Source organism: Sinocyclocheilus rhinocerous, unplaced genomic scaffold (genome assembly GCF_001515625.1).
Source record: "Sinocyclocheilus rhinocerous isolate Xijiao unplaced genomic scaffold, SAMN03320098_v1.1 scaffold952, whole genome shotgun sequence".
NCBI lineage: Eukaryota > Metazoa > Chordata > Actinopteri > Cypriniformes > Cyprinidae > Sinocyclocheilus > Sinocyclocheilus rhinocerous.
In genome coordinates, this window is record NW_015641498.1 from 268625 (window position 1) to 279131 (window position 10507).

The window sequence follows — 10507 nt, forward strand, 5'->3', positions numbered from 1 at the left end:
GAATTACCTCTTCTCCTAGGTTCACGAAACGGTCGTCTATAAAATGCATTGCTGTTCTGTTGTAAGTGATCTTAATGATTCCTAAATGCATCTACTTTCGGCAGGCCAAATAAAGTGCTTTTGCTTTCGCTTAGAAACACACAGCGTCTCTCTGACATGCTGCTTCAACACTAACTGCGGTTACTTGAAACCACGCCTTCTTTCTTTGCGTGCACATTTGAGCGGCATTACGCAGATATTTTCACATAGTGAGGTAGATATGTGGGGGCGTGTTAGAACGAGCCGTTTTAGGGGGGCGTGGCAGAGTCTTAACTTTGATAAAGAATATCTCTTTGGTTTTGAGACTTTAGTCTTTGCAACTTCAGGGATCTTATCTATGCACAATCAGCTTGTAACACTCCAAAGAGAAAGGAAAACTTGAAATCGCATCATATGACCCCTTTAAAGCTAAACAGAGACATAATAAAAGTAATAAAAAAGCGTATTATAAATTAAAATAAAAGTGTACATTGTAAAATAGTGTACAAATGTGCTAATACTAAAATAACACTGGTTCTGTGTCCATGAAGCATCAAATTAAAGCTTTCAAAAAGTATACATAAATTAAATACTAAAATCTTGTTAAAAATAGAAAATAAGATTCAACATTTGGCTTATGAAACAAATATGTTTTGTAGATAATTTCAATAATATCTGAATATATATTAATATACAAGCTTGGTGAGCAGAAGAAAATTATTTAAAAAACATAAAAAATCTTACTGTCTTTTGACTGGTAATATATATATATAGTTTAATAAACCAAATGTTCTTTTCTTTTCTACCCCAAACACAGTCTATAATCTCATGAACAAACAAGTATAGGCATCTATACTTTTAATAGGATTAAAATGATTAACAAGCGTGAGTGATCATAAAAAAGTTACAGCATCTCTTAGTCAAGTAATTATTTATCTGACCTGGACAGTAGCTGCAATTCACAACACGTCACCCGATAGGCCCAACTCCCGAACCATAAATAACCATCATATCTTACAGCATTAATGTTTCAGAGGAGAAACCTTTTCAAATGAGTGCTGAATTTTTAAACATCTTCTGGTCTGAAAGAGTTACGTCAAACTCATTCAGGGTGTGTCAACTGTCTATCTCTGTCTCTCATAGAAACACACACATAGAGTGTTTTGTCATGGTGAAAGGTCAATACCACAAGGTCAGAGCTATTGTTTACTGAATATACCCACATTTAACTGTTAACCTATTGTTTACTACATGACTTAACAAAGAAGGAACATTCAAATATGAGTACCCAGATCCTTTTAATGTTTAATAATAATAGTTATGCTTAGCAAACTGCACACGTTATAATGAAATAATACACCAAAGCTACTTTACTGTATGAGACTGTCATTAATTTAATGGGTTTAGTAATGTGTTTCCCAGAGGAAGTTACAATTATTCTCATCTGCCCTGCTGTGCTGCTAAATAATCTCATTTTTATATGCACAAATCCCTGACTGTGAATTGTCACTCATCTAATCGCATTTAAGTGCAGAGTTCTGATGGTTGAGGGTCACGGGGGGTCAGCAGGCTCAGAAATGGTTTTGTTTGGGAGTGCTAGATCCAAACTTGTTTTAGCATTGCTTTAGTGCATGAATAAAACAATAAAATGTTTGATTCAGTACTTCTGTGGGTAGAATGATGCAGCTATTGCTAAAGTAATATGTGGTTATGGAAAAACACTGACGCTTGCATTATGTTTTTGCGTTGGTAATTGGACATTCTAAAATGTGAAAACATTCAAAAACGCTTAACAATGTTGTAAACAGCTAGGGAGAGCCATCTACAGTACTACCAAAACAACAGCATTATAACATAAAGACAATGTTGTAATTTAAAGCATATTTCCCCTATTAAGGATGTTATGCAGAAACAGGGACATGTTGGTAAATAATAAGACACTGGCCTTGGAAGAACTGAATTAATTCTGAAAAGCCAAGAATTTAAACTCTCATTTTTGCAAATTAGTTATTTCAGAAAGATTGTTTAATGAAGCGGTTCATAAAATACCATTGTCATAAAATTCTTGACATCCTTGTCATGGCAGGTTACATTCTCTAAAACGTTCTAATGTAGCCATATGTAGCACATATTTCTGTTTATTACATTTTCTTACTTTTTTTTATGTATGATTAAAATGTGTTTTATTATTAAAAGTGTTTATTGTATATTGTGTATTTTTTATTATTTCTCATATAAAACAACAATATAAAGTAACAATAATACAAAGTTCTGTCATTAAACAGATGGCGCAGGCCATAGGCGGAGGGTGAACCAACTCCAGGGTAAGGCTAAAAGCAGCCAAATGTATTAAACATCATAACCCCGTCTCAAACGAATCTCTTACTTACATTGTACGTACATCTGCGCTTTTGTTGTTTATGATGAGAGAATTCGCAAAAGTCCAGAATTCAGTCAGCGAACGCGCGCGCACTCAACAAAACTGACGAGTTTGAATGATGACTCATCTGAACGCTTCTGATTGGCCATTGCATTCCTAAGCTCAACAGATATGTGTGTGATTGGTTAAAATGCACAACACTGTAAAAACGCCTAAAATGAAATACGGTGCAACATGAGCAGATCTTAATTTAATGCGCGGAATCGACACTGTCTATTCATATTCACTTTGTTAACAACAGACGTAATAGATTTAATTTGTTTGTGCAGGGGCATTTTCGTCCAATTTAGTGCTATTTTTGCCCCAAGTCCCCGTGGGCAGGGGAAGGCTAAGCCTTACACACGCTCCGCCTATGGCGCAGGCTCAATCTGACATAATGACATCATTATTCACATGGCACAGCTGATTGGTTCTTTTCGTATCAGCACCCAATGAGCTCACTGCTCAACATTCAAATACTCGGCTAATGCTTGCTGTAGCAGTTGCAGCGCGCTTCAGAAACCCTCCACCTTCCCCAGCTCCACCTGTAGCCAATGAGCTCACTGCTCAACATTCAAATACTCGGCTAATGCTTGCTGTAGCAGTTGCAGAGCGCTTCAGAAATCCTCCACCTTCCCCAGCTCCACCTGTATAGACCTGCTGGGTAATTTCATGTATGTTATATATGGGGGTTATTTCATATATGTTATATGTGGGAATTATATTTCTTACATGCTCACAGCAGCATGTTGTGGATGCATTTGCAGTAGCAAGTCTCGGTACTTGCTCTGCCGCAGCAGGAGCGTAACAGATCTATTCCGCCAAGAGCAAACACATTTACTTTGCCATGTATCTAAACTCTCAGAGAGTTGTCATAACAGAAATAATATCAATTGCATGTACAAAAAACTATGAACTATAATTAATGTATAGCTTTTCTAACCTTTTGGTTATGTTTTGTATGTCATATATTTAAGCCATAAACATATTATGCTATTCTGCTCTTACACTTACAGTATACATCAAATGTTTTGTAGCATGTGAACAAAACCTCTTTAAACGCTTTTAGTTTTTGATTTAGTCTGTTGTTCTGCAGCAAAATTCTGCTCTTACACTTACAGTATACATCAAATGTTTTGTAGCATGTGAACAAAACCTCTTTAAACGCTTTCAGTTTTTGATTTAGTCTGTTGTTCTGCAGCAAATCTACAGCAAAAGACTTTTAGAACGAAAATAGTTATACACCTTGCTGGACTATGACCAGTTCTAGGACATCTAATCTCTGGCTGTTTTCAAAACAAATAGAAAGCATAAAATATTCACTAGTAGAAAATATACTGCTCTCAAGGGCCTACTTTATTTCAAGTGTGTGAAATAGCCTTGCTGGTAACACCAGCTATACACACACACTCTCACACACAGACACTCGGGCTGATACCTTTTCACTTGATGTTCATCGAACTGAACAGACAATGTAATAAGATCTTCACACACACACACAGAGTTCGAGACACACACTCCTGCTTACTCTCCATGCACAAGCACCTTACACAATCACACCGGCACTTATCCTACTTGTGAGAGCTTGTACATACATTCATACCAGAGCGAACTGTGTGTCTGGAGTTCAACCTTCCTGTCTAAAATGAACGATTGTGTGTATGTATGTAGACAGATTATTTATTTGTTTTACTGTAAAGTTACATTAGCATTTAGACCCACTGAGAAGGCCATTAGCATGTGGCGTCAACCCAATGAACAGCAGGACCCCCTAACTGCTGACCCTCAAAACACGTTGGTCAATGCAACAGCAATTAGTGATTTTTAAGGGTAGTAAGTTCAAAAACAGTAAGCACATGAAGGGTCAATATTTAGGGCCAGATTTACTAACAGCTTGCGCCAGCGCAAACCGGCGTTTGGCGTTAAAATAGTACTGTCGGGATTTACTGTCGGCAAAATTTATGGGAGGAGAATATCAAGATGAATCACGCAACGAGGTTTACTAACATTTGCGCTCATCAAATTACTGGTATTTGCGCCATTATTTAACGGCCAAAAAAAGCATGTCAAAGCAGGCGGTAATTTGTGCTGCTCTTGTCTTGGTAGATTGCGCTGGTCATTATGGAAATGATCTGACTGCGTCTGTGATCTTTAATGTGCGCATTGTTAGTAAATCAACCGCAGAATTTTACTGGCGCTTTTATGGAATTGCGCTCGAATGCTAATTTGTCCTGTTTAGTAAATTTGACCCTATGTCTGAAAGAAAAAATCAATTTGTAACATACCTGTGCTGTTGTGTTATTATTATTACTAGATTTTTACATTCTTTGTGTTGTTATTACTTTAACCTTTAACCTTAACCTTGCTATTATTAATGTATTCTGTGGTTGTTAGATTGTTATGTGCTTGCTAAAGTGTTCTGAGTGGTTGTTAGTGATATAGCGTCATCATTTTTGTGAATCATCTTTAAGATCTAACCATTTTTGTTCATTCCAGCATAAGATGCATATGAGAGTTCTGAAGCAGCTGTGTTTCTCGCCCAGCCTCTGCTAGAGCTGAGCTGCATTTTAATATCATGACCTAAATCACTCATACAGACAGATGGAAATGAAGCTGTTTTAGTAACCTACAGACTGTATCTGCCAAACATAATTAAATGAATGAATCATCGCTTCTGCCCTTCCATAAACTCACAACTGCTTCTGAGTCTGTGGATGTTTCTGAAATGCATTCATTTCACAACGCCCACAGCATCAATTTTAAATAACTGGATGTAGAACAGAACTATAACTAAAAGAAAACATGCATTTAAAGCATAAATATATAGAATATGTTTTATATAATTAGCATATATTTTAGGTCAACTACAGTCACTTTTATGTCCAAGAGGTTGATTTGTATTAACAATTTTAGATGTCAACTTTTATTTTGTGATGTAATTTCTATCGCAAACAATAAAAAAATCAATAAATATATTACAATTCTCCTGTTAGACATTTATAATCACTATACATATGCAATTACTCTAACCCTACCCCTAAAAGAAAACTTTTAGAGTATAAATATTTATGAATGATATTTATGAATCAGTTTTTACCTTTGATGATGTTCCCAAAGGGAGGTTTAGAGAGATTTAAGTGACTTCACTTTTGTCCCCAAAGTAGCTCCATGTGTATGCAACAAGTCCGGTTTGTTCCCTTCTGCTTCCGAAGACACTTTTGTTTCTGTTCCTAAATAAGTGCACCCCCACCCCCACCCCACACACACACACAGATGTCAAAGTGTGACCATAGGTGTTGTAAAGGCCATGAATTCTATTTTTAACAATCAGTGGAAAACCTAATCCATGAGAATGGCCACAGGATGTTTCTGTCAAGCTGAAAGCTTTTCTACTAAAAACAAGCCAAAACAGAGTCTAACAGATTGACTGGCACTGTTCATGCAGAAACCACATTAAATGAACACAATAAAATCAGGTTTGGTAACAAGATAAAATGGAAAAAGTGGGGTTCATTGTTCTGGAATAAACACTTCCATCTATTTCCATGTCACGCTATGCAAATAGCTTAGAATCACATAAGCGTTCTACTTTCTTAAAGGGACAGTTCACACAAAAATAAAAGAAATCTGTCATCATTTACTCACCCTAATTTCATTCTAAACGTTTTCTGATCTCAGCATGCCAAGTTTCAGCATGTATAAGCGCAAATTAGATTAGAAACTTGAGGAAGGGAAGACTTTCAGTGAATAATGCCTTGAATACAATTCACTGTAGAGCTTTAGATGACTTGAAATACAGTGTGGGCTACTTATATAGTGCTTTTTTGTCCTTTGAAATGATAGTAAATGGAGACTGGGGCTGTTTAGCTCCCAAACAGCCCTAGTCCCCATTCACTTTCATTAAATGGAAAAGAGCAGCATGAACATTCTTCAGAACTTCTTTTGTTTTCCACAGAAAAAAATTAAGTGGGTTTGGGTGAAATATTCCTTTAGCAACAACTACAACAACAGGTCAAGCTGGCTTTTTAGTTACCTATCTTGAAATATCACTGTTACCTTTTATCATACCACTCCCTTTCTCTCCCCCTCTATCTCTATCCCTCTTTTATTGTCCTGAGTTCATGCGCTAGTACTGTTCTTTAGTCTCTCTAACACACCCACTTATGTCCTTTCCCTTGTTCTTGTCAGTGAATTAGTGCTGTGAACTGCAAAAAAACAGAAAGACAGAAACTGAGAACTGAAAAATAAAAGAAAGAAAAATGACCTTCGCCCTTTCAGTTCACTCAGCCCCCCCTGCAGGACATGACATCACTACGGTGTAGTTTTGATCCTCTGAGGATGAGATGAAAAGAGCTGGTATATGCACACACACGGGAATGCATCAGTTGGTCATCCTTTCATCTCAGGCAATAACTGCTTTTTCTTTCATGACACATGCCAGAGTTGGCGTCAAAAAGCTCATCCCTTATGACCAAGATGCAGAGAAACGGTTTTACTTTCCACCAACAGCTATCATTAAATCCTCCCTTATTTATTTATAAAGAACAGAGCACAACAACAAGCATCCACTTTAAAGGGATAGTGCACTTAAAAATGAAACTTCTGCCACCAGGCATTTACCTTCTCTGATGGAACACAAGAAGGTATCTGAAGAATCTTCACAAAGATCTTTTCCATATGACTGCCGCTGTGAAACAATAATTTTGTTTTGGAATAATATGGGTTTAGAACAGCAAGAAGGGTAAATAAATGATTTTTCATTTCAAAATGTTAATTTTGGGGTGAACTACAGTCCTAAAGTTACAGAGCCCCCTAAAGGCACATGATGATGGACATATTTCAATGATTTTGCGTTCCCCTGAGAAACTTTGCGTTCACTCTCTAAACGTTTGCGTTTTAAAATAATGAGGTGGAAGACGAAAAAAAAAAAATAACTCTGCAAAATAAGAAATGTTCCTTTTTCAGGATACTGTATTACAAAGATAATTTTGTAAAATTCAAATAAGCTATATTGGAAAGTGTTTAACAAAGCTCATCGGTCTGAAAAGTGAGGTGTGCTGTGATTTTATTTTATGATTATTATTATTTTTTTTTTTTTAAGTCTACCAGGGTTTGGATGGGTTGAGGTGGGTTCTAAATTTGCACAGTTGCTGTTTGTTTTATATTACTATTCCCAGAAGACAATTCAATAAACAGTTGTTAACAAAAAAAAATAATAATAATTTGCTGGAAATAAAAGAAGTTGAATGTGGGAGGACGTTTCTATTTTTAGGTTTATTTCAGTACTTTTGGGAGCAAAACATTTGCATTTATTTTTGTGTTTGCTAGCAAAACTTTTGTGATGGAAATGTATTTCAGTGCTATTGCAAGCGAATGCACAGTTTCTTGGGAGAACACAATAGTTTTGCAAGAAAATGCAAATGTGCACAAAGGTTCTCGGGGGAACGCAATACTTTTGCAAAAGAACACAAATGAGTGCAAAGTTTCTCAGGATTACCACAATGATTTTGCAAGAGAATGCCAAAGCATTGAAATATCATTTATTTATACTTTATCAAGTATACTTCCAATATAATATATATGTGTGCTTTTTTTCCCTTCTTCTTCCTCTTTTTTTCTTTGGCCTCTGGTCCCCAGTAGGCTGTGGCGTCCAGATCTGTATCAGGTGTGGTGGAGTTGTAATACGGGTGGGTGGATGTATGGTGGGGCTTGTATTGTGGGTGGATGTAAGGTCTCCCCGCCGTCTCCCTGAGCTATCTCTAGGTCTAAGAGGTCTAAGACCTCTTGCCCTGGCTGGTTATTTATATTTTTAATGCATCACAAACTAGCTGAGACATATACACATCTACACATTAAAAACATAATTAAATAAATAAATAAAAAATAGACAATATATAAGGTAAGTGTGGCATGTAGGTAGTGGCCGGGGATGGCTGGTGTTTTGGGGGATGGGGGGGCTTTGGGCACTGTTGCCCCGCAGCATCTTTCCCTGGCACTCCCGTTGTGGTGTGACATGGGCTGGAGATTAAGTTACGGTATGTTGTAGCCATGGCGGGATCAGAGGCAACCCCAATAATTATTAAATATTTATTAATTTACAATTTCATATATTATTATTAATATTATTATTATCACTTGCCCTCTTCATTGTCCTCCACCCTTTCCCAGTCTTAATGAAATTATTATTATTATTATTATTATTATTATTATGGTTATTATTAATATTGTTGCTAATAAAATTTGTTGTCTTTTTTTTCTTTTTTTAAAGTTATACTACTTATATCTGTTATTAATCTGTTAAGATACCATTTCATTTGTATGCTTCCTCCCCCACCCCTAGACACAATGACACACGCACACACACACACACACACACACACTTGCATTTGTGGTTTATGGGGGACTCTCCATAGGTGTAATAATGGTTTTTATACTGTACAAACTGTACTTTCTATCGCCCTACACCAACCCTACACCTTAACCTACCCCTTACAGAAAACTACTGGCAATTTTTTTATTTCATAAAACACCGTTTTGTATGTTTTTTTTAAGCCTTTTGTTTTACGGGGACACAGGAAATGTCCCCATAAACCATGTTTACGTTGCAGTACCCATGTCATTATACATATTTGTGTCCTCATAAACCATATATACCAGTACACACACACACACACACACACACACACATGAATGCAAATACAAGAGCTAATCAGGAGCTAATCAGAATGGACTTGTAATGTTGGCTATCAGTACATATGTTTGTTTGTCCAAGTGATTCAATGTTTGGCACATGTAAACTTTGTCACATTCTTTACTTGCATAATAAATAAAAAAATCAAGTATACTTCGATTGTCCACATTCTGCTCTGTTTTGAGAATGCATCGCCTATTTTAAAGGTATGAACTACTCATCCCATAAAGCATGGCAGATGACATTATCAAATTTACTGGCTACAAATTTAATTATAACTATTTATATTTTTAAGTTGCTTATGAGTACAGATCTACTTAATTTCAGTGATTTCAGTTTCCATGTTAACAGTGATGCCTCTGTTGGATCAGATCTATCTTCAGCATTATGTAGTACACTCTAAAAAATGCTGGGTTGTTTCAACCCAACTTTGGGTCAAATATGGACTAAGTGGTGAATTTATGTCTTCTACAGAAGAATTAGAGGTTCACTGAATGTCTTGAAAGGCTTATTTGGCTTATTTTTTTTATTTCTGGAACCCTACTGTTGCGCTCTATTGTCTTTAAGATCAAGAGAACTCGAATAAAACTGACGATCTGACATGTCACGCAACCTTTCGCTCAATAACTCTAATACACACACATGAACATCACACACAGCCTCTAGAGGAGCTTTCATTGGAAGCCTTGCTGTCACATTATTAATGATTCATCTTCCTGACTACCATTCAGAAGTGAATTATTGATGAATACAGTCCGTGTGTGTGAAATGACCAAAGACTTGAGTCTAAATATAGCTCCTCTTTAATTGATTAAATTAACTTTCACAAGTCAGCGGCGTTGTGATTCTTTGAATATGGACGGATCAACACTTGCTTGATTTGTTGTCATTTTAGTGCTGACAATGGGTCTAGTCTCAGTTTACATAATCTTTACAGCGGAAAAAACACAACAGGAAGTTTCCACCTTATGTTGCCCTGAAGAATTCCCATAAAAATCACAGCATGAATCTGTCTCCTCCTTTCATCTATGCTATTTCCGTGACATGCTGTCCTTTCTCAGTTTGTACAAAACAAGCAAAAATTGCATTCATAGAAATCCACTTACAATGGAAGTCAATGGGGAAAGGCATTCTGGACAGTTTAAGAGCAGAACTATAAAGCTTATATATTTGGTTCCTGACCCTCATGTTATGCCAAACCTGACATTCTTTCTTTTGCAGAACACAAACAGATTGATTTTGAAATTTATTTTTAACATTTTTTTTTAATCCATATGTACAAGCCACTGAGGTCCAAAACAATTAACACTGACATTCATTTTACATGTATTAAAAAAAAACAAACAGACATTTTGTCAAAACACTTTTGTAATAACACT